The sequence below is a fragment of the Equus caballus genome, chromosome X (genome assembly GCF_041296265.1).
Source record: "Equus caballus isolate H_3958 breed thoroughbred chromosome X, TB-T2T, whole genome shotgun sequence".
NCBI lineage: Eukaryota > Metazoa > Chordata > Mammalia > Perissodactyla > Equidae > Equus > Equus caballus.
Window position 1 is genome coordinate 137,092,568 of NC_091715.1, and position 24,866 is coordinate 137,117,433.

Below are 24,866 nucleotides of genomic sequence, written 5' to 3' on the forward strand. Positions count from 1 at the left end.
AGTGGCAAAGGAATATATTTATGATTAAAAATGTTTTTGAAAGAAAATAATAATGAACATCTTACATATGTATGTATAAGTTCCTACTTGTTTGTTTGAACTGGATAAAGAACGAAACCAGCACAATATGCACCAAGATGTTGGCATTCCACCATCTCAGGGGGATGAAAATAGAGAGGGTAAGAAGAAGGATTAGCAACTTCTTTAAATTTATCTGCCTTATTCCACTAGTTACAATGTGCACATATTACAGTTGTGAATAAACACAATTTAAGGAAGAAAAATAATTTTGTAATTTAAAAACAAAAAAGAACCCTGGGCACTCAAGTGTTATGCCAACTGAAAGAAACCACTAAAAGTTTCAAAGCTTCAAATTATTATATCCATAAAAATAGATAATAAAACCATTCAGGTAATTGTTAGGAGACTTTTATAAGAATTATATCATTTAATCCTCATGAGAATGCTTTTATTACATCAAACTCAGAAATTTCTCATGAGGCTCAATTGAAAAGATTTGGAAAAATACTTTTGGTGAAAACCAACACGGATGCAAATGATATAATTTCTGTAGCACATTATGTATTTAACAAAGCACATTTATTACCAAAAAGTTGGCTTCCTATTTATAATATACGCACTTAACTACCAAGATGTGAATAATGTGTATAATCTGGATAGTAGACAACTTCAACACTATTAGACTGTTTTTTTTTTTTTGAAGATTGGCCCTAAGCTAACATCTGTTGCCAATGTTTATTTCTTCTTCTTCTCCCCAAAGCCCCCCAGTACATAGTTGTATACTCTAGTTGTAGGTCCTTCTGTGTCTGCCACGTGGGACGCTGCCTCATCATGGCCAGACGAGTGGTGCTAGGTCCTCACCCAGGATCCGACCTGGCGAAACCCTGGGCTGCTGAAGCGGAGCACGCACTTGGCCATAGGGCCGGCCCCTAGACTGCATTCTTAATAGTTATGATTAATATCATTAATATGTATTTAGTACATTCTACGTGGTAGGCGCTGTTCTAAGTGGTTTACATCTATTAACTCACTTAATCCCCATTACTATTATTATCCCCACTTCATGGATTATTTCATAGATTATTATTATATAGATAGATGATGATTATCCCCATTTTATAGATAAGCAAACTTAGGCACAGAGAGTTAAGCAATTTGCAAGGCCACACAGCTAGGAAGTGGCAACACTGGGATGGGATCTAAATCCAGGCGTCGGGCTATGCTGCCTCTCTCTGTTAGCAAAAGATTTGCTTTTAAGCTTATGGCTACTCATCTTCTACTCCAGCCCTCCACCCGGATGGAGTCACAGGCACCATGGTGGTGGTCTTCTGTGTCCTCTTACACCACAGGGAACTGGGTGGAGATGCTACTGTCTTATTTTTGGGCCCACTCCAGATGCTTTTTTCTCTTCCACAGAATTGATTTCCCATCTGAGTAAGGTTTTCAATCAACATTCTCCCATCTTTAAAAGTTTTTCTAACATTTTTACCTGTATAGAAGGAAGGCCATTTGTGACTGTTTATCTACCTGTCTACCTGTTTTCATTTCTTTCTTCCCTGTTACCATTTTCCTTCTAAACTATACTGATACTGCTAATTATTAAATTTCTCACACAAAACTATGTAAAATACTAACCACTGTTCCAATCTTCCAAAAGATATTAACAGCAAAGCTTGTAATTTACAAAGTTCTATCTAGACCAAGAGGACTTCGGGCTGCATTTTAGATTGTGAGGTCTCTGCAGAGAGTCATTGTATTGATCAGGTTAGCTAAGACAACTCCAAAGACAGTTTTAAGTGTGGTGTATCAGTTAAGGTTCTCCAGGGAAACAGAATCAGGATAGATGGATAGATAGATATAGGTATATATAAATAGAGAGAAAGAAGATATATAGTGTATAGGAGAGATTTATTTTAAAGAATTGGCTTACCAGATTGTGAGGCAGGCATATTTGAAGTCTAAAGCAGGTCAGCAGACTTGGCTAGTAGCTGAGGTTGCAGTCTTGAGGCAAAATTTCTCCTCCAAGAAGCTTCAGTTCTTGTTCTTAAGGCCTTCAACAGCTTGGATGACGTCCATCCACATTATGGAGGGTAATTTACTTTCCCTACAGTCAACTGATTATAGACGTTAACCACGTCTTCTGGGATATGATGGTAAATACTAGGGTTAGTAAACCATGTCAAAAAGACTATAGTGGGTAGTTAGGACAGAGTGTGATTGGACAATAGATACCACTTACTGACTATGACAATGAGGCTGTGGCTTGGTTTTAATGTTACACTGGATCTGTGACATAGATAACATGACCATCATCCTAGCATGAACTGAAAATGATGAGCACTACTAAGATAGTTCAGTTAGGTGCATAAGCAAAATTAAATATACTGAAATCAACAGCTTTCCTATATAACAGCAATAAGAAATTAAATAGTATGATGGAAAAATATGTTCATTTGCAATAGAAAGAAAATTTGTAAGATAGCTAGAAGCAAAGTTATCAACAATATTTTAGGGACTATGGAAAAACATTAGTGAATTTGCTTAACTCTGAACAATAAGATCAGTTCAGCTATCTGTCGATTTCTGTGCCAGTGCTGCATTCCTGTATTCATTATAGCTTTAGAATACAATTTATTTGATACTTTAAATATACCTCATTGCTCTTCTTGTATTTTGTATTTTTAAACATCGTCACCCATTTAGTCTTACAGATGAACTTTAATATCACTTTGACGAATTTCCAGAGGCATAATAGAGTGTTAAATTGAAATTGCCAAAACAATGTAGATGTATTTGAGAGAAGATAACATCAATATAACATTGGGTTTTGCTATCCAGGATCACAAGTATGTACCTTTTCAATATCTGCACTGTGGAAGAGAAAGGATGTGCAAGAAGATTATTAACTTCTTCAGTTTATATCTTTGCGATTTTTCACAGGTTAGACTGAAAAAACAATTTTTATTATTAAGTAACTTGGGCCTTTTGATGATTGAAACAAGAGCCTCTCCAATCTTGTTCTCTATTCTGTAAAAAGGAGAAAATAAAACAGGTTCTTAGTACCACTACTACTCATATTGATCATTATTAACATTTACTTACTTAATAAGAATAACTTACTTATTTCTCAGCCAGTACTGAGTGAATTTACATGGATTATCTCAATCTTTACAAAAATTTATACCGTAGACTCTATTTATGGTTTCAGGATTCAATGAAGTAACAAGTAGGAAAATACTTTTTGAAGTGAAAATCAACATGGAAATATAAGCAAATATATTATTCAAACATTTGACTCCTTGTAAGGCAAAACACATGGTAGAAGTTTGCTTTCCTACTTAGAATCTTTATTGTTACCTGCCATGGATATAAGTCCTTTGAATACACTTTACTTCTAGCTGATTTTAAACTCTATTGTCAAATTGTTATTTTATATGTAAAGGCCTCTTGTGACGGCAGCAAATCCATCCCAGAAGTTTACTTGAGGGCATGCACCTACTGCCAAGTTTTAAGAGATAGAGATGGAAGAAGTGGAAGGAGGAAGACCCAAAAGCAAACGTAATATCTGACCTGCTCTGCACAGTAACATGTAGCCCTCAGCGACTGTGATGGTACGTAATGCTGCAGGGCAAGTCCTATGAGATAGTATGATTTATGTGGATAATCCACAAGAATCCAGCGAAGAATGATGAAAGCTCACATCTTAGTGAGCAGACAGAAAACAAAAATAATACAATAGTACTTTTTCTATATAGCAACAATATTTTTTTAAAAAATTAGACAAAAATCAATTCACAGCAGAAAATATTTTTTAAAATGAAAATAACTAGAAATCAAATTAGCAAGGATTAGTCAAAATTCCTTTTAAAAAACTTCGAAATTGTTCTGAATATAAAAACCAGCTAATAAATATTTATGAGCCTGGGAGATCCAATATTAGAAAGTTAATTATATTAAATGTTCCAAAGTGACTTTATTTTTTTAATTAAAAAAATGACATTCGGTTTCACCTGAACCACAACCAAAACTGGTAAAAGAGTTAAAGGAGAAAATCCAAAGATTGGAGGCTACTTGCCTTCAAATTGTATTGTAAAGCTCTACCAATTAAAACAATCATGGCATCAGCTCAAGAATTGTGAGAGAGAACAATGTTACAGAATCAACAATTCAAATTTTGTGGGAAACTTTTATAGTCGCAGGGAATAATGTTAAAACCTCATCCACAGCATACCTGCAAATACTTTCCACATGTGCTATAGAGTTGAATTTTAAAACATAAAACCTTAATCTAAAGACCTACAAGAATGTCCAATATGTGTTGTGAGCTAAGAAGAGTATGACGCAGAACCCTTTGGACAATATATCGAATATAATTACATTCTAATACTAAATACCATATATTATATATATGGAAAGGTGTAACCAAGCTCTTTATATTGGTTAACCTGAGGCTGCAGGGAAGTGGAGGGGAGGAGTGGGTGGGTGATATATAACTGCTTTATCGTTGCGATGCATAGAAACCTCAAACTCAAGAAAACAATCAATGAGTAATATAAGAACATTGAATTAGGTAGGTAGGTAGTTTCCCTCAAATTCATTTATGTTTTTCTGTTAATTAAACAATGCGACATTTTTTAAACATTCAAAATGAAGATATTAAATTTCATTTGAAAGAAAAATGACCTTTCCATAAAGATCCCAATTAGGAAGAGTGATAAGGGATATGTTTCATAACAGATACTAAGAGTTACTGTACAGATATAATAAGGAAATGATTTAGTATTGATTCGAAACCCTAGACATAAACTGAAACATCGGATGTTCTTGGGAAAATTCAGTATTCATGGATTTATACGAATTTAAATTTATACTTCACAAATGTATTCTGCATTGTGGAAATGCTGAATTTTAGAGCATAAAACCCTTAAAAAAACAGAGTGACAGAGCTATTAGGTAAGAAAAGCAAGTTATAGAGAAATCCACATAGTATGATATTACTTTTCTAGAAACAAGCAACAATCAAACACTCTCTTCTCTGATTTTCAGCAGGTTGATTATGCATTTGTTTGAGCATAGAAAATTGTATAAGTATGCTGTTGGCACATTTATCATTAAGGCAGGACAGTGGAAACAGGGAGTTGGAGGAGGATAAGATTTTTAATTTTTATGACCAAGTATTACGTTTGTAATTAAAAAGTAAAGAAAACATTTAAAAAATATTAAAGCAAAACAGGTCACTTGATTATCTTGTGACTCATGCAAATTTTCCAGGTCGGAGGTATCCTCCATATAAAGGAGGTAAAAATATGTGCTTTTAGAATAAAAAAGACTAATAAAGAAAATGATAATAAATTTTCACTGAGAAGTTGCATCCACATAGTGAATGCCTAAACATGGATTAGTTTATTTAATCTTCAGAATTAACTTATGGCATGTATTATGTATTATCACATCTGCAATCAAACGAGCCAATATGTGTGAGCATATTTGTGAAAATGAAATTCTACAGAGAAAGTACATAATACTACAAAGAAACTTCATTTTATATTTGGGAAATACTTGAATATTTTATAATATAGTGTATTCCTTTTGAAAAAATCTACTTACAGACCAGCCAGGGTTTAGGTTCTGCGAATACTCTTTAATCGTTAAGATAACTTCCACTGTTAAGTTGCAGTTTCCCAAAACAAAACATTAGTGAATTTGGTATTCACATTGTGGGGGGAGATTAATAAATTTTCTTTACCTATCTGCTCCTTTTTGCTATTTAGTATAAGTATTACTTTTGTAGTTAAAAATATTGAAGCTTTTTTATTTGACACAAATATAGACAATTGATTATTTTCTAACTTTGCCTTATCACTTACATAATGATCATAGCTTCAAAATTTCCTTTTTGTGAATATCATTAACTTTCACTGTGTGCTTATTTGCACGTCCAGCTAGCAACTTGCTAGTTGCTTCCATGTAAAGTAGCCCATTTAACCCTGACAACAAACCTACGGTGCAGAGAATATGATTACATCTGCATCATAGATTTGTCTTCAGGGTCAAATGTACCAACCAAAGAGGAAATAGTTTGGTGATCTAAAATTGGTCAGAAAACATAATCCATCTTATTATGACAAAATTCTGTTCCATGTGTAACAAAACACGGTTCCTTGGAACATGCATGTTGCATTTCTATTTAACAGCTCCTTACCTACTTAACTAGGGTTTAACTGCCTTGAGTAATCCTTCCTTGTTAAGGGCGATGATTAATTTTATGTATCAACTAAGCTACCTTATGGTGCCAAGTTGTTAGTCAAATACCAACCTACGTGTTGCTGTAAACAGTACTTTTTAGATGTGATTAATATTTAAATAGTAGACTTTGAGTAAAGCAGATTACCTTCCATAATTTTGGTGGGCCTCATCCAATCAGGTGAGGGCCTTAAGAGAAAAGACTGAGGTTTCCTGAAGAAGAGGCAATTCTGCTTTAAGAGTGTAACATAGAAATCTTGCCTGAATTTCCAGCCTGCTTGGCCCGTCCTGCAGATTTTGGACTCAAGACTGCAACAACTCTTCTCTGGCTCTCTAGCTTGCCAGCTTGCTCTAGAGATTTTAGAGTTGGACCTGCTAACTCCCACAATTGCATGAGCTAATGTCTTAAAATCTGTCTCTCTATTTCTATCTCTCTCTCCTATTGGTTCCGTTTCTCTGGAGAATCCTGACTAATGCACTAAGATTAACTTCCACTACTAGGTTGGGGTTTGTTACAACAAAACATCTCTAGTGAGCTGAGTTTCAGGAAGCTGCCCAGGGAACCCTGGAAAAGCAGACAGCAAAATCTACATAACCATGAAACTGAAGACAAATTTCACAGATGTTAAAGCAAATGTAAACATTTCTCACTAAATAACAAATACTGAGGGGTGACACAGTCCCCACAGTAAGGGTATTGGGTGACTTCTTGTGTATGGGCATGTGCAGTACATGGGGATAATAATGAGTGTGTTATGTGACTTCAATTTCTATCCATAAGGCATCCGATGTATGTATATTATCGTAACCCTGAAATCAATTGATAAATTAAAAAAAGATACCCGACAGGATAAACAGAAATATTAAAACTTCCATATATTTAACAGTATTTATTTAAAAGGAAATTAGGTAATGAATCCATTCATAATGGAAACAAAATTTAGATATCTCTGAGAAAAGCTTAGAAAGAATTTTTGAGGACCTTTGAAGAAAAATATGAATACTTCATGAGGGGTATAAAAAGTAACTTAAATAAATAACTATATTCCTAGGACCCCAAGTGGGAATATCTTATATTATAAATTACATTAGAAACTCCTGGGTGTGGGAATTTTTAACATAATCAAATAGGTTATGTTAAAGTTGTTCTGCATAAGTAAACTGCTGAGAGTTTTTAAGAAAAGCTTTAGGAAACATAAGAAAAGAAAACCATAGGCCAATATCTCTGAAGAACATAGATGAAAAAATTCTCAATAAAATACTAGCAAACCAAATTGAACAACACATCAAAAAGACTATACACCATGGCTAAGTGGAATTTATAGCTGGAATGCAAGGCTGGTTTAACATATGAAAATCAATCAATGTGGTATACCACAGAACAGAATGAAAGATAAAAATCACATGATCATCTCAATAGATGCGGAAAAATTATTTGACAAAGTTCAACATCCACTTATGATAAGAACTCTTAACCAAATAGGTGTAAAAGGAAATTTCCTCAACACAATAACGGCCGTTTATGAAGCCCACAGCTAACATCAGAATCAATGGGGGAAAACTGAAAGCTTTCCTCTAAAATCTGGCACAAGGCACAAATGGCCACTAGCCACTTCTATTTAACATAGTACTGGAAGTACAAACAACAACAATTAGACAAGAAAAAGAAATAAAAGGAATCCACATTCGAAAAGAAGAAGTAAAATGAACTGTTTGCAGATGACATGATTCTATATGTTGAAAATCCTAAAGTCTATACACACACACAAACATAATAAACAAATTCAACAAAGTTACAAGATACAAAATCAATATACAAAAATTCAATTGTATTTCTTTACATCAGCAATGATCTATCAGAAAAGGAAATCAAGAACACAATCCCATTTTGAATAGCATCAAAAAGAATAAAATGCTTAAGAATAATTTTAACCAAGAAGGTGAAAGATCTGTACACTGAAATCTATAAGACAATGAAGAAAGAAATCAAAGAAGACACAAATAAATGGAAAGATATTTCATGTTCATGTATTGGAGGAAGTAATATTGCTAAAATGTCCATACTACCCAAGTGATCTACAGATGCAATGTAATCCCTATCAAAATTCTAATGGTATTTTTCACAGAAATAGGAAAAACAATCCTAAAATTTGTGTGGAACCACAAAAGACGTCAATTGGCCAAAGCAATCTTGAGCAAGAAGAGAAAATTTGAGGCATCAGCATCACATTTTCTGTTTTCAAATTATATTACAAATATATAGTAATCAAAACAGTATTGTACCAGCATAAAAAAGACACAAACATCAGTGGAACAGAATAGAGAGCCCAGAATTCAACGTAAGCATATATGACAAGGGCACTATGTTCAAGAAAAGACACTCAGAGAGAAGATATTGGCATCCTATTTAGAATATAGAAGCCTACAGCCAGGATTTTGACTCAGTGAGTAATTCTGCTTGATATTACTCGATAGCTAAGTTTGCCTACCGTTCACATCCTCCAATCCTAAGTCATTACAATTGTATTCAAAGGTCAGTACTGAATTTGAGTTTCATGTGGCTGTTATTTCACCTCTGGTTGAGCCTATCTCTTTAAATTCTCTACCTGAGGGCCCAGATCCCATACTACAGGTAAATGTCCCATATCTAAAAGATGGAGTGGCCATGTAGCAGCCAGGTCCAGACCTAGACCAAAAAAAGCAATTGTTCTATCTGATTTGTTTTATTTGGGAGTGCATTGCCACTAATCAATTAGAATGGAGAAGCATTTTTCTTTTTAAAGATTTTATTTTTTTTCCTTTTTCTCCCCAAAGCCCTCTGGTACATAGTTGTATATTCTTCGTTGTGGGTCCTTCTAGTTGTGGCATGTGGGATGCTGCCTCAGCGTGGTTTGATGAGCAGTACCATGTCCACGCCCAGGATTTGAACCAGCGAAACACTGGGCCACCTGCAGCAGAGCGCATGAACTTAACCACTCAGCCACAGAGCCAGCCCCAAATGGAGAAGCATTTTTAACCGTGGTTTAAGGTTGCATCAAATACACAGTTAATAGGATTATATACCCAAAAGTACCTGATAAGTATTAAGCTAGTGAAAGTACGATCAGTAGTCAGAAAAAAAGTAAACAAAATTCATTAGTTTCCCATTATACAAGTAACAATCAATTGGAAAATAATCCATTGATGACAGCAAGGATAAGCATAAAACATCTCGAGATCAAAGGGTCAAGAGTTATTCTAGTAGTATATGAAGGGCTCTATAAACCTTCTCTGAATGGTATCAAAGAAGGCTTGAATATCGGCATGTATATGCTTCACTCTGGATGGAAGACTGGATATTATAAAATTGTAAGTTTTTTCAAATTATTTACATTTTTGTTCCTCAAAAATTCCAGAGTAGCATTGTTTAAAAAGTGGAACATGGAAGCCAAATATACATGTTTCAATTTGTTGATATGGACGATTTCACACATCAATGAAAATAGAGGTAATAGTTTACCTATCACGCATCTGTGGTGCCTATCAATGTATGGCTAAACATTTCCTTTGTACTCCATTGACTGGCCTGCTCCTGCTATCCATTACATTACTGTAAAGCAAATCAATTCTATCATATCATATGTCATATGTGACCTTTTTTGCTTGATAATTTGAGAAAATGTTATTACATTTATTTTCAAAATAAAAGGGTTTATTTAAGAAATATAACACAATAGAAAAGTAATAAGGAACATCTGTCACGTCAGATTCTAAATGGCACCGTAACCATACATTATTTTAATAAGACTGTTATTGCCTCCAAAATTGACAGAAATTTCACTGAAACAAAATTGTAACTAGAAAGATTGGAGATTTGCACATTTTAAAAAGATAGAACTCTCACTTCATAACATACAACCAAATGCCTTCCATGGGAATGAAATAGGAATATTAAAACATAAAACAAAGAAAATCTATTGACCTATGAAATGCCCATGATATATTGTTCTGTGACAACAGGAAGTTGCAAAACAATTTATTTCAGTAGATCCCATTTTTTTCAAAGCAACAACCCAGGAAATGGTCCTGATACAAATAAGTGTTGATAAGTATTTGCTTAAGCCAAAAAAAATGCTCAGATGTTTATATAAATGTTATTAGCATTTTTGGGAAGCCTGTCAATGGATCAGGAATAACGTATTATGAGGGGAGATTATTCAATTATCCTTCATCTATTTTTGAACTGTTTTGCTAATTAGGATGAGGAAGCATCACTTTTGTAATGAAAAATTATAGAGGAACACATTTTCAAAAGAAAAGCAAACCTGGGCCACTCTTGTGCAGTGATTAAGATCACACATATCATGTCACACATGTCACTTTACCTCTGACAATGTTCAAGTTTTATGATTTGAAAAAAAAAATAACACGTGCAAATAGTGTAAGTAATAACAATAACAGAAACAGAAATAACCTTTCCTGAGTGATTACTTACACGTCAGGCAGTGACTAAGTGCTTTTATGAGCATCATCCTATTTAACCCTAACAAAAAACCCTTGGCAGAGAGAGGATGTCACCACAATGTACCTACCAGATTTGTTGTGGGGATCAAGTGAGCCAACCTGTACCAAAATAGTTTGGCAAATCTAGATATCGGAGTAATGTAGGCCATTTATATGGCAAAAAATTCAATCTCATGTCCAATGATACATATTTACTCACAATGTTAATTTCCTATTTGAAAACTATTCGCCAATATGTCAGGATGTAAGAGCTTTAAGTAAATCTTCTTGTTGGCTAAGATTAAACTCCTATTATTAAGCTGCCATTTTTTTACACCAAAATTTATTCAGTGAATTCGAGTGTCATGTTGGCTTCAAGGCAACCCCGGAGGAGCTGGCCACAAAATCCCTACACACTTCTTTCTTCAGGGCCCAGATGTGAAGACTGATTTTGGAATCTTGTTTCCAGTGCTAGGCTGGTCGAGGTAAGAACTTGCTGCTCAAAGTGTGGTTCAGGGATTAGCAGCAAGGTATCCCCTGAGAACTTGTTGGAAATCTACAGTCCTGGGCTCTCCTACAGTATACTTAGTTAGAATCTGCATTTTTAACAAGATCCCCAGTGGTTCCTACTCACATTAAAGTTTAAGAATCAGTGGTATAAATGACCTAAAGATATACTCTTCTCTTATAAACTTAGAATATGGGATAAAACATAACAAAATTCTTTTCAAATGTAGAGCTGAGCACATAATAGAGTTGGGGTCCAAACCCAGGAAGGAGATATAATCAGAAAGGTTAATGGAGATGAAGAGGTGGATGGTGGGAGGGCTCATACCAGGCTCAGTAACTTAAAGCCTTGGGTTTTTATAGTAGTGAGCAGGACAGGGGCATGGTTATGAACCCTAGCAAGGTAGGAAATTAGATTGTAACTCTCACAATAAAGGCATCTAATAAATTAAAGATTCATTCCTAATAATATTCTTATAAACTTGGAATAGAAAAACTTACTTAATAGTATATCTGCCAAAAAACTACAGCAAATATATTTTTAATGGTGAAGTAGTCATTCTTAGTATTAACAACAAGAAAATTATGAAGAGATATTCCACATCATTAGTAATCAGAGAAATGCAAATCAAGACCACAAGAGGATACCATCTACCTCCATTTTACTGGTAAAAATTTAAAGGACTGACGACACCTAGTGTTGGTCAGGATGTCAATTCACCGCATCTCACACAAGGCTGGCGGGAGTGTAACTTACTGGAATTAGTTTGGGAAATGGTTTAGCATTAACTCATAAAGTTGAATGTTTACCTAACCTGTGGCCCATTGATTTCATTCCTAGGAAAGGCCCTAGAGAAATTCTTCTCCATTACAACAGGCAATATGTTTAAGACTATTCATAGCAGCACTTCTCACAATACCAAAACCTGGAAACAGTCCAAATGTCCATGAACAGGAGCATAGATGAAAACCCAAGGTAAATACACACTATGGAATGTTCAGTAGTAGTCAAATGTAATACATTTCAGTAGCACACAAAAATAAGGTTAAAACTTCATAACAAAGTGAAAAAAATTAAGCCCCAAAGAAGATTACATACAGAAAGAGAAAAGGAAGTAAGGGAATGCCAAATGGGAATCGGGATGATGGTTACTTCTAGTGGAAGGAGGCCAGGGTATGAGTTGGCAGGGGTGGGTATATAGCAAGAGGGAGGTTATTATCAATGTCCCAGCTTTTATTCTCAGTGATAGGTTTGTGTTTCTTACATTATTAATTAATTACTAATTAAGTAACTAAATAAAAGCAGGACAAGCAGGACTTCTAGTGATGGCATGCCATGCATGAAGAACATGACCAATTTAATTCTTTGTACCTCAGGTACAATTAACACTATTACTTTTTATTTAAAATAAAATAAATATTGGGGATAGCCCCGTGGCCGAGTGGTTATGTTTGCGTGCTCCACTTCGGTGGCCCAGGGTTTCACCGGTTCAGATCCTGGGCGCAGACATGGCACTGCTCATCAAGCCATGCTGAGGCAGTGTCCCACATGCCATAACTAGAAGCATTCACAACTAAAAATATACAACTATGCACCAGGAGGTTTTGGGGAAAAAAGGGAAAAATAAAATCTTTAAAAAATAATAAAATAAATATTATTAACATTTAATGAATTCTTATTTAAACGTCAATGTGTTAACTGCTTTTATAGAGATTAGCTCTTTTAATCCCCGCAATAAATGTCTGATGTACATGACGTTAATTCTACACAACAGATTTGTAATGAGGATTTAATAAAGCAACCTATGTAAAAGCACTTTTGCGAACTGAAAAGTGTAACAAAACACAGGCGATCATATACTTGCAACTTTCCGTCCTGCCTCTCATGAAACTCATTTTTGGATAATACACCACTTTACAATCTAGAACATATATGTTAGATTATGAGTACTTTAAGCAATTCTTCTAATGAGCTAAGATGAACTCTCTCTTAATAAGTTTTCATTCCTTATACCAAAAAGACCTTGGTCTGTTTGGGTTTCATGTGGCTACATGGATAACTAAGCAGGAACTGGCCGCAAAGTCAGTAGTTCGGCTGAAAGACCAGATCCTAGGAAAACAGTGAATCTCTCAGGTCTAAAAGATAAGAGCTGAGGGGAACTCAACTGTTTGATACTACACCTGATAATTTTGCAATGCATTAAAGATGCAGATAGGTAAGTGGAAAATGATTTAGCAGAAAGAGAAAGCCCCAACAAAACCTGGGGAGTAGGGAAGCCCAGAAGCAGCCTGATCTGCAAATCTCCAAATCTAAAAAATCCCCGGGAATTGGAAACACAAGGTACTTGTGATAATGAGAGTAAAGGTGGGGCTGAAAACAGGAATATTGGCTGAACGTCTATACGTAAAGCAGTTAGAACCTGGAACCACTCAACCTCCTATTCTCCCGTGAGCAATAGGCCTAGAGAACAGCAGATAAGGTTGGAGCAGAGTGACTGAGAACTCCAGAAGGATGTCTCCAAAAGAAGTTGAAAATGAGAGGTTGCTTGTTGTGTTTGAAAGTATTGAGAGGAGATTTATATCTCTACTGAGAGTATGGAGATAAACTAGCGACAGACACCTGAAAAATTATAAAAAAACAATTAACTTTTGGGGAGAAAGGAAGTACAAGTCCTATAAAAAGGAAGCATCATCACAGTATACGACCTGATTGGGCTCTGAACAACGTTTGCATCACTATAATCAAAACAAACTGCCTCACTCAAAAGACCAAATGAGCGAGACAGAAATAACACTAATGCCAATGCAATGTCTCAGGTCTGTTACGATTAAATCAGAATAATTCACTTAGAAGTTCTTAAAACTCTACTGAAGAAGCAAGTGGTTCATAAATATAAAAAAGCACAATTATTACTGTTATTAGTAAGTATGAGTATTAATGAACGGGAAATTAGAAGCCGGGAAATGTTACGTGGGCTGTTTAAAGACCATGCAGCAAGTGAATATCTGAACTTCCTTTTCCTTAAAAATAATTGCTTCCTTGATTGTTTTTTTTTTTTTTTTGGAGGAAGATTAGCCCTGAGCTAACAGCTGCTGCCAGTCCTCCTCTTTTTGCTGAGGAAGACTGGCCCTGAGCTAACATCCATGCCCATCTTCCTCTGCTTTGTATGTGGGACACCTACCACAGCATGGCTTGACAAGTGGTGCCATGTCCGCACCCGGGATCGGAACTGGTAAACCCTGGGTCGCCAAAGAGGGACCAGGCTGGCCCTTGATTTGTCTTTTGAATGAGGTAGTGTGTGAAAATATATTTTTTAAAATGAAAATCAGCATAGAATCATATATGGATATCTTTATGGAACATTCAGTAACTTCTCCAACAAAACACACTTTTAGGTAACACGTTGCCTTCCTATTTAAAAACTACATTCTTACCTAGCAGGATATGAGTTTGACTAATCCTTGTAATGAGTTTACTTTAATCCCTGTTGTTAAATCACTACTCTTGATACTAAAAGGTCTCTAGGGAATTGAGGTTTCAAAAGGCTGCATGGGCACCCCCGCAGGAGCTGGCAGCAAAATCCATCTGAGAAGTGAACCTTAGGGCTCAAATTCCAGAGCTGAGGTCAAAGAGAAAGAGGGAACAGGGAACTGAGCCGAGAGCCAAAAGCAAGAGGTAGTCTGATTTGGCCCACAAGGTTGTGTAGCACACTGATTGTGATGATGATGATGATGATATTTCATGGGCCCTGGTTTGAATTATACAACGCACAAAATATACCATTGCTTTTACTAACGTAGATAATTTGAGAAAATTACCTCAAAAAGATGATAACTGTAATATACTTAATTCGCTGGACAGACAGAAGAGAGGTGTATCAAATAATACCTGACTTTTAGAATGAATAATTAATTTGAAAAAGCAAATGACATATCAGCTACTCATATTTTACTAGTTATCATTAACAAATTAAAAAAATACATTTAAAAAGAAAAGATGCTATGAGCAAGCAGAGCCAGCGGAATTCTGAAAACATACATAATGGCAAGGAGGATTATCAAAACAACAACAGCAACAAAAATGACAACTCTATTCTGAATATTCAATAAACAGAACAAATATAAGGTCCTTGAAATAAGCTTTATAATTGTTAAGGGCCTTCATGTAGAAAACCAGCTTGAATACAAGGTTTTAAACACGTGATCTGATCCTGATGCGAAGGCTCAAATTTGACTGTGTGTTAAATTCCTACAATTCATTTAAGTTTTTATAGTAATGACTTTTTCTCTTAATGAGCATTTTAGGGTAATTTGAGAAGGGGATGACAAATTACGTTTATAAGATTATTGATTAGAGGAGAATTTCAAGAGAAGGTCTAGAAATAGAAACGGTGAATGTCTGTCCCAGAGACTGTATTCTGCAGCCACAATTACAATATATGTGGGATCCAGAATTCAGAGTTATTCCTGGAACAAATGTGATGAAAAGGTGTGAAGGTAACTTGGTATTTGAGAAAAAATTTCAAGTCCTACGTCACCCAATGTACCCAAGTACATTCCCCATTGGCAAGAGTGTTGAAATCAGGAACTCGAATCCACGGAACATCTTGTCCCAGTGCATGCCGCTTACTATTGTTAGGTGAGAAATAAAGCTGCAAAGTAAAATTCTGTGTATATGATCCTGTGTTGTATTTTATAAAAAAGAAACAAATACGCGATGTGGTTGTTTAGAGCATTTTCTGATCACCGATGTTACTTATAATATAGAGAAATCAAAAAGGGCCAAATGCAACCTAATGAGAATTGAAAGGACAGTTTAGTAATTTGGGTAGACAGAAAAGAAACATAAAAACAGATAATTTTACTGCATATGAGCTATAATTCATTCAAAAAGGCATTTAGCAACATGAGGCTCAGATTGTACAGCACAGAATGAAAAGGGGATCCTTTGAACTAGCATCTAATTTTGAATATAAATCATTACAAATAATTTTGAATAAATTATCTTTATGCAAAGTATTTTCTATATACATATGAGATTGACATCTGTGTGTCAAATAAAAGTATTTCGATATTAAAAGAGGTATTTGAATTCAGTATCCACTCAAAAATAAGTAGATGAGAATTATCTAGAAATAATCTTACTAAGAATTGTTTAGGACCTATTTTAAAAAATATTAGAAAACTTTCTGAGACCTATTCCAGGTGATTTGAATAAAGAAAATATATGCACACATGATCTAATACAGAAAGATTCAATATCAAATAGAGAGATTTTTCTCAAATGCATTCTTTTTATCTTTTTAAAGACTGGTGCTGAGCGAACATCTGCTGCCAAACTTTTTTTCCTTTTTCTCCCCAGAGCCCCTCAGTACATAGTTGTATATTGTAGTTGTAGGTCCTTCTGGCTCTGCTATGTGGGACGCCCCTCAGCATGGCTTGATGAGCCATGCTAGGTCTGGCCCCAGGATCCAAACTGGCCAAACCCCGGGTAACCAAAGTGGAGTGCACGAAGCTAATGATTTGGCCACAGGGTTGGCCATCTCTCAAATATATTCTTAATATTAAGGTAATTCGGTGAAAACTTCCCATGTGCCTTTTTTGGCTAGGTATTTGTTGGTATGCAAACTTGGGAGTTCCCTGGGAGAAGTATGAAATTGGCCCCCGTACATGGTGGGCAAGGAGAGACTGAAGACTGAAGTAGGCCACTCCAGATTGGTAGGTGGCAGTTTTAATAAGTAAGGGAACTTACATAAGGGGCTTGTCTTGGGCAGTCGCAAGAAGAGTAGATCTCTGAATCTGCCTGTCAGAATCTTAAAGTTTACACACGCATACCTCATGTTATTGCTCTCTGCTTTATTGTGCTTCACAGATGTTGCGTTTTTTACAAGATCCTCCACCACCAAAAGGTTATGGCTCACAAAAGGTTCAGATGATGGTTAGCATTTTTTAGCAATAAATTATATATATAATTTTTTTTTTGAGGAAGATTATCCCTGAGCTAACTACTGCCAATCCTCCTCTTTTTGCTGAGGAAGACTGGCCCTGAGCTAACATCCATGCCCATCTTCCTCTACTTTATATGTGGGATACCTAACATAGCATGGCTTTTGCCAAGCAGTGCCATGTCCGCACTCGGGATCCGGACCGGTAAACCCCAGGCTGCCGAGAAGCAGAAATGCACAATTAACCACTGCACCACTGGGCCAGCCCCTAATTAAGGCACATACATTGGTATTTTTTAGACATAATGCTGTTGCACACTTTTTAGACTACAGGATAGTGTAAACATAACTTTATATGCACTAGGAAACCAAAAATTCATGTGACTTGTTTTATTGTGATATTCGCTTTATTGCAGTGGTCTGGAACTAAACCTGCAATATCCCCAAGGTGTGCCGTATAGGGGCCTTACCTGGGTTCAGTTGCGTATACTGTCCGGATGGTCTCAACAACACATTATTATCTCAAGCTGCATCCCTGAAATGCCTCCAAGAGTGGGAATAGTGGGTGGAACGTCCATTCCCAAGGCAGGGGAAAGTTAAGGAGCCTCCAATTGCCTGGGTCCAGCTCTCAGGTCAACTGGCAGTCACGTACTCTTGATGACTTCCTCCAACAGTATTTCAAGAACTGAGGCTAGGGTTTAGCTGTAGGGAAATTTTGTATGTTAGAATATGTAAGAGAAACCTCAAAAAAGAAAAGCAGTGAGAGACATATTTCATATTAATTATTAAATGTAAAAAGTACACTAATTAAAACAATGTGATATTGACTTACGAATTGATGAGAGAACAGTAGAAAAAAGAATAAATTCTTAAATAATGTCAGAGATATTCAGCACATACTATTACACCCAAATGCTGACAACCCGGGCTGCTAATTTGAATATCAACACGTAAATCCATAAAGTCTCATTGGCAATTGGGAATGCTCCCTCAGCTGTTTCCCTCCAGGAAGAAAAATAAGACGTTGAAAAATTCATAAAGAAAATTCTGCCCTGCCCCCATTTTTTTCTTTTTTTATAAGCAGTGACCAAAAATACCTTAATATGTGGGCCCAGTTAATCTGTAAGTAATTGATCGTGCAAGGTGGTGAAGAAGTATATGCCCCGCACACTGAGCACTGCTTACGGCAGAGGGATGAAGTGAATCTAACGTGAACTGAACTATGTCATTTTTCTTCATGCATCTTTGTACTGTTTCACTTCAACAAGTTGGCATCATTTCTCATGAAATAAAATTAAACACAGTAAAATTTTAAGAAAGAAAAGCAAATGCTGTGCAGCCCTAAGCAAGTCACTTAAGTGTCATCAAACATCAATTTTCTGTCTATAGAAAGGATATAACGGGCGTTATTAACAATAATAATAGCAATAACAGTAACAACTAAAAGATAAACGTTTACAGAGTGCTAACTTACTTTCCAAAAACTGTGCTAAGTGTGGATTATCTTCTGAAATCCTCATAGCAAACCCAGGAACTATACTGTTATGCGAAGAGTGTCAAGTGAAACAAAACATGTAAAAACAGTTTTGTCAACCACAAAGCCACATAGGGACATTAATGTTTAGGTAAAGACAACCTGAGTCCATGTATGATAAATCCATCTATATAAATCATAATAATTCCTGTTTAGAACCCAATCATCAGACATAAATACCTCAAATAATTTGTTCTAATAAAAATATCAACACACCCTTTATACTTGTCATTATTCATATCAAACAGTTTCTAGTTTGCAGTGAGATTATGTCTCAGGTTCCTGCAGGGACAGCTCTGGAGGATTCTAGAGTCAAATCCACAGAAGGGCCTGCCCAGGTCCCAGTGCAGAGGAAGAATCTACGTCTGAGAGACCAGCCTAGACATGGCTGGAGAAGAGCAAAGCACTCACAGCAGGGGTCTGTTTGAATTAGTCTGTGTTGTGAGGTCCAGGAAGTATTCCCAGTGACACCTTGAAGTCGTAAGATGATTTTAATATTGCAACACTTAAAAAACATGTTACGTATATAATGATTTGGAAAATCCTAGAGAAGAAAAAAGGAATGATAGGAACTGGTAAGACTGCTCAAAAGGTAAGTAGAGGGAAAAAATATATACGATAAAATTAATAGATTTCCTACACACTAGTAATAATCAGAAAAGATACATGAAAAGTAATCTATGTACAATAAAGGAGAAAATTCTAATACCAAGCAACAAAGGTATTATGAGCTTTTTTTTGATCGATATAAGACAAACATGAAGTCCCCCAAGCAGCAAATAACAGGCTTCATTGACTACAAATACGCTCATGGTCTTGAATGAGAAGAATCAATACGGAATAGCTGCTAACATTTCAAGATTTATTATAGTTATAATACAATTAAAATGCAATTGTAAGATTTTATACTAAACCATATTCTTATTAAAATTAATTTACCATAATAAATAAGGGAGATTGGCCAAGGGGTATAAATATTTTTTAAAAAGACACAATGTCGTGGGCGGGAAGGATTATGAGCAGCATATTTAATTACAAAGTGTAAATGGTAGAATACAGCTACAATCATTAAAACAATAGCTATTACATCAGTAACTGAAAGAGATCTACAGGACAAAATTAATTGATAAAATTCTATTGGGAAAGATGAGAAAGAGGAGAATATAAAATCAAGTGAGATATTCACACTACCCAAAATATATATTTCATGGTGGATCAAGGGTTAAATTTTAAAACATGGTAATGTAAAAATAAAATTTTTGACATTCTCTATTGTGAGAGAGAAAAGTAATCTGCAGGGTAATGTGTATAACACTTACTAATTTTTGCCAAGATAATTAACAACACATCTAAATGTATATATGAGTATACTGTTATGTGAAAGGACACTCATGAGGCTATAGTTTTCTTAAGGGGGTTGGTTGTGGGACCAGACAGAGGGGACGTGTAGGTGAATCATTTAACTTCATACAATCTCTTCAGCTACAAAATGTATAGTTTGGTAAAAGCACAATAATTACAAATATAAACTATTGGTTGAATGGGATATTCCCAGGGAAGTTTTTCAACTTATTCTCTTCACAAAGTATTATCAAGGTACAACATATTATTAAATGTAGAATTATTTAAGAAAATGATTTTTAAAATAACCAATATAGGAATAGGTATTCATTACTCAATATTGTTGAGGGGAAAATAAAAGCAATTAGTAGAATGGTGCCTATCAGACATTCCAGTTTTTAGCAAAAGGATACATGTTTATGTGTGTTTAAGGTTGAAAAACCAGTGGAAGGACATGTACCAACATATGGACCTGGAAGGGGAAATCAATGAAGATCTTTATCTTTAAACATCCTTGCACTATTTCTCTAGAATCAATTATCATATATTAATTTTGTAGTTAAAAACAATTAGATGGGAAACTGCCTAATTTATAGAGAAACAAGAATAAGAATTACATTGGACTTATCATCAGAAACCACGTAAGTAAGAAGAGAGCGGATTGAAATAGTTAAAGTGTTTAAAGAAAAATCCCCACCAACCTAGCATTCTGTATGATAGAAAAAATACACTTCAAAAATGAATTTAAAAGGGATTGAAGACTTAAATGTAAGACCTGAAACAGTAAAACTCCTAGAAGAAAACATAGGGAAAAACTTCCTTGACATTGTCCTTGGCAATGACTTTTTGGATATGACACCAAATGTTCAGGCAACAAAAGCAAAAATAAACAAGTGGGACTACATCAAACTAAAAAGCTTCTGCACAGTAAAAGAAGCAGTCAATAAAATGAAAAAGCAACCTACAGATTAGGAGAAAATACTTGCAAACCATATATCTGATAAGGGGTTAATATCTGAAGTACATAAGGAACTTACACAACTTATAGCAAACAAACAACTCAATTAAAAAATGGGCAAAGGACCTGAATATATATTTTTCCAAAAAGAACCATACAAATGGCCAACAGGTAAATAAAAAGGTGCTCGACATCACTAGTCATTAGGGAAATGCAAATCAAAACTACAATGAAATATCACCTCACAACTGATAAGATGACTATATCAAAAAGATATGAGGTAACAAATGCTGGCGAGGATGTGGAGAAAAGGGAACCCTTGTGCACTATTGGTGGGAATGTAAACTGGTGCAGCCACTATGGAAAACAGTATGGAGGTTCCTCAAAAAATAAAAAATAGAACTACCATATGATCTGGTAATTCCACTTCTGAGTATATACACAAAACAAATGAAATCAATACCTAGAAGAGATATCTGCACTCCCATGTTCATTGAATGGATTATTCACAATAGTCAAGATGTGCAAACAACTGAAGTGTCCATCAACAGATAAATGGACAAAGAAACTATGGAATATATATAGATATATATACAATGGAATAGTATTCACCCTTAAAAAACGAGATCCTGCCTTTTGTGACATGGATGAACTTTGAGAAGAATATGCTAAGTGAAATAATGCAGATGGCAGAAAGAAAAATATGCTTCATCTCACTTATATGTGGAATCAAAAAAGCCAAATACATTGAAGCAAAGAGTAGAATGGTGGTTATGAGGGGTAAGGAGATAGCAGAAATGGGGAGATGGTGGTCAAAGGGCACAAAGTAGCAGTCCTAGGGGATGAATAAGTCTAGAGATGTAACGTACATCATGATTATACTTAATAATACTGTATTCTATACTGTAAATTTGCTAAAAGAGTAGATTTCAGATGCTCTTACAACACACAAAAAATGATAACCCTATGAGGAGATAGATATGTTAATAGCTTGACTAATCATTTCACTATGGATATGTATATCAAATCATCATGTACCCTTAAACATGTACAGTTTTATTTAACAACAAACTAAAGTAAAGTAGAAATAAAGCCTTTCTCGAAAGACAAACAGATATTAAAGGAATTTCATGCCAGTAGACATGCTTTGCAAGAAATACTAAAAGTTAATCAGACAGAAGGAAAATGATACAGATCAGAAATTCAGATCACCATAAAGATGGGAAGAGAATAAGAGAAGAATAAATAAAAGTAATACAAAATATTTTATTTTTGTAGTTCTTAATTGGTCAGACAGGTAACTGTTTGTTCAAAGAAATCACAGCAACAATGTATTCAGTAACTATGGTGTATGGATAAGGGAAATGAATGAAGGAATAAAAAACAGAAGGACGTAATCAGAATGTTCTGGTATAGGGCACCTGCATATCCAGGAAGTGATAATGTATATTGGAAAGTGGATTTAGATTAACTATAAATGAATAGTGGAAATTCTAGGGCAAACACACAAAAAAGATTTTAAAGCAATATACTTCGTATAGTAAGAGAGAGGAAATAGAATCATATAAAATGCTCTATTAAAACAAAGAAGAAAAAGGAGGAAAGCTAAAAAAGAAATGAACTAGTGTAATGAGTAGAAAACAGTTACAGATATTAATCCAACAATATCAATAATCACTATAAATGTGAAAGGTCTAAACATAACAAAAGACGGAGACTGTCAGAATACATATTAAAAAAGAAGACCATGGGCAACAGATCCGGACACCTCATCAAAGAAGATATACAAATGACAAATAAACATATGGAAAGATGGTCAACATCATACATCATTAGGGAATTGCAAATTAAAACAACGAGATACCACGACACACCTATTAGAATGAACAAAATTCGAAACAACTCACAACACCAAATGCTGGTGAGGATGTTGGGCAACAGGAACTCTTATTCATTGCTGGTATGAATGTACAATGGTACAGTCATTTTGGAGGACAGTTTGGCAGTTTCTTACAAAACTAAACCCACTTTTACCATGTGATCCAGCAATCGTGCCCTTTGCTATTTACCAAAAGCACTTGAAAATGTATGCCCACGTAACATTCTGCACATGAATATTTAAGAAACTTTATTCATAACTGTCAAAATCTGGAAGCAACCAAGACGTCCTTCAGCAGGTGAATGAATAAAAGGTGATACATCCAGGGGCCAGCCCGGTGGCGCAGTGGTTAAGTTCGCATGTTCCGCTTCTCGGTGGCCCGGGGTTCGCTGGTTCAGATACCGGGTGTAGACATGGCACTGCTTGGCACGCCATGCTGTGGTAGGCATCCCACATAGAAAGCAGAGGAAGATGGGCACGGATATTAGCTCAGGGCTAGGCTTCCTCAGCAAAAAGAGGAGGATTGGCGGTAGTTAGCTCAGGGCTCATCTTCCTCAAAAGGAAAAAAAAAAGTGATACATCCAGACAATGGAATATTATTCAGTACTAAAAAGAAATGGGCTATTGAGCCACAAAAGGACATGGAGGAACCTTAAAAACATACAACTAAGAGAAAGAATCCTATCTGAAAAGACTACATAGTGTCTGATTCTGGCTATATGACATTTTGGAAAAGGTAAAACTATGAAGAAAGTAACAAGATCAGTGGTTTCCAGGGCTTGGTGTGAGAGAGAGATGAACAGGCAGAGCACAGAGGATCTGTCGGCAGTGAAACTATTCTGTATGAGACTATAGTGATGGATACATGTCATTATACATCTGTCCAAATCCACAGGATGTGCAACACCCAGAGTGAACCCTAATGTATAGTATGGACTTTGGGTGATCATGATGTGTCAATGGAGGTTCATCAATTTAAAAAAATGTACCACTTTGTGGGGAGTGTTGATAATGGAGGAGATTAAGTTTGTGTGTGGGCCAAGGGTATATGGGAAATCTCTGTACATTCCTCTTAATTTTGCTGTGAACCTAAAAATGCTCTAAAAAATAATCTTAAAGAATTATAAAATGTACCATACGGATAGGCTTAAGAGGAAAAAAAATGACATGATCATATCAATTGATGCATCTGATAAAATCCAATATCCATTAATGAAAAAAGTTCTCAGCAAATGATAAGAAAAAGACCACCCCTCAAAATGGAAAATATGTCACTGATTCTTTTTTTTTTTTTTTGAGGAGGATTAGCCCTGAGCTAACTGCTGCCAATCCTCCACTTTTTCCTGAGGAAGCCTGGCCCTGAGCTAACATCCATGCCCATCTTCCTCTACTTTATATGTGGGGCCCCTACCACAACATGGCTTTTGCCAAGCGGTGCCATGTCCGCACCCGGGATCCAAACCAGCGGACTCCGGGTCGCTGAGAAGTGGAACGTGTGAACTTAACTGCTGCGCCACCAGGCCGGCGCTGATTCTTTGAGAAGAAGACTCACAGAAGAGCAAACACAAATGTCCAATAAACAACTGAAAAAATATTCAGATTCTTTAGGAGTTGGGGAAATTTATATTAAGTAACAAGCTGATATCACTTTCCACTCATTTGAATGGCACCAGCAACAAGAAGCATAACACCAATTGCTGTTGGGCATGAAGGGAAAAGTGCCCTCTTAAACACTGCTGGTGGAAATGTAAAGTGGTCTACATTTTTAAAGGTAGCCTATCATATATACAAAAATTAGAAATACATATACATTTTGACATATCAATGATATTCCTGGTAATTATTGCACTGAAATAGAAGTAAAACTTCTTAAAGGTATATGCATAAAAAATTTCATTATAACACTGTTCCCAGGATGAAGAAACGGGGGAACAAAAGGAAATGTGTATACCTAGG

General features: G+C 35.6%; 1 long non-coding RNA gene and 1 other non-coding gene across 2 annotated transcripts in view; both read right to left on the reverse strand.

Moving 5' to 3' along the window:
* Positions 1-2,875: 2,875 nt before the first annotated feature.
* LOC111771641 (uncharacterized) overlaps positions 2,876-24,866 on the reverse strand; it is a 53,942-nt gene continuing 31,951 nt past the window's right edge. Inside the window, exons 9-11 of the long non-coding RNA XR_002805559.2 lie at positions 19,144-19,276; positions 17,669-17,900; positions 2,876-3,048 (exon numbers count right to left, since the gene is read on the reverse strand). This is a non-coding gene — a long non-coding RNA (uncharacterized lncRNA). The remainder of the gene's footprint in view (positions 3,049-17,668; positions 17,901-19,143; positions 19,277-24,866) is intronic.
* On the reverse strand, positions 5,980-6,100 carry MIR9143 (microRNA mir-9143). Its single transcript, NR_128208.2, has one exon. It is a non-coding gene; the product is annotated as a microRNA mir-9143 (primary transcript).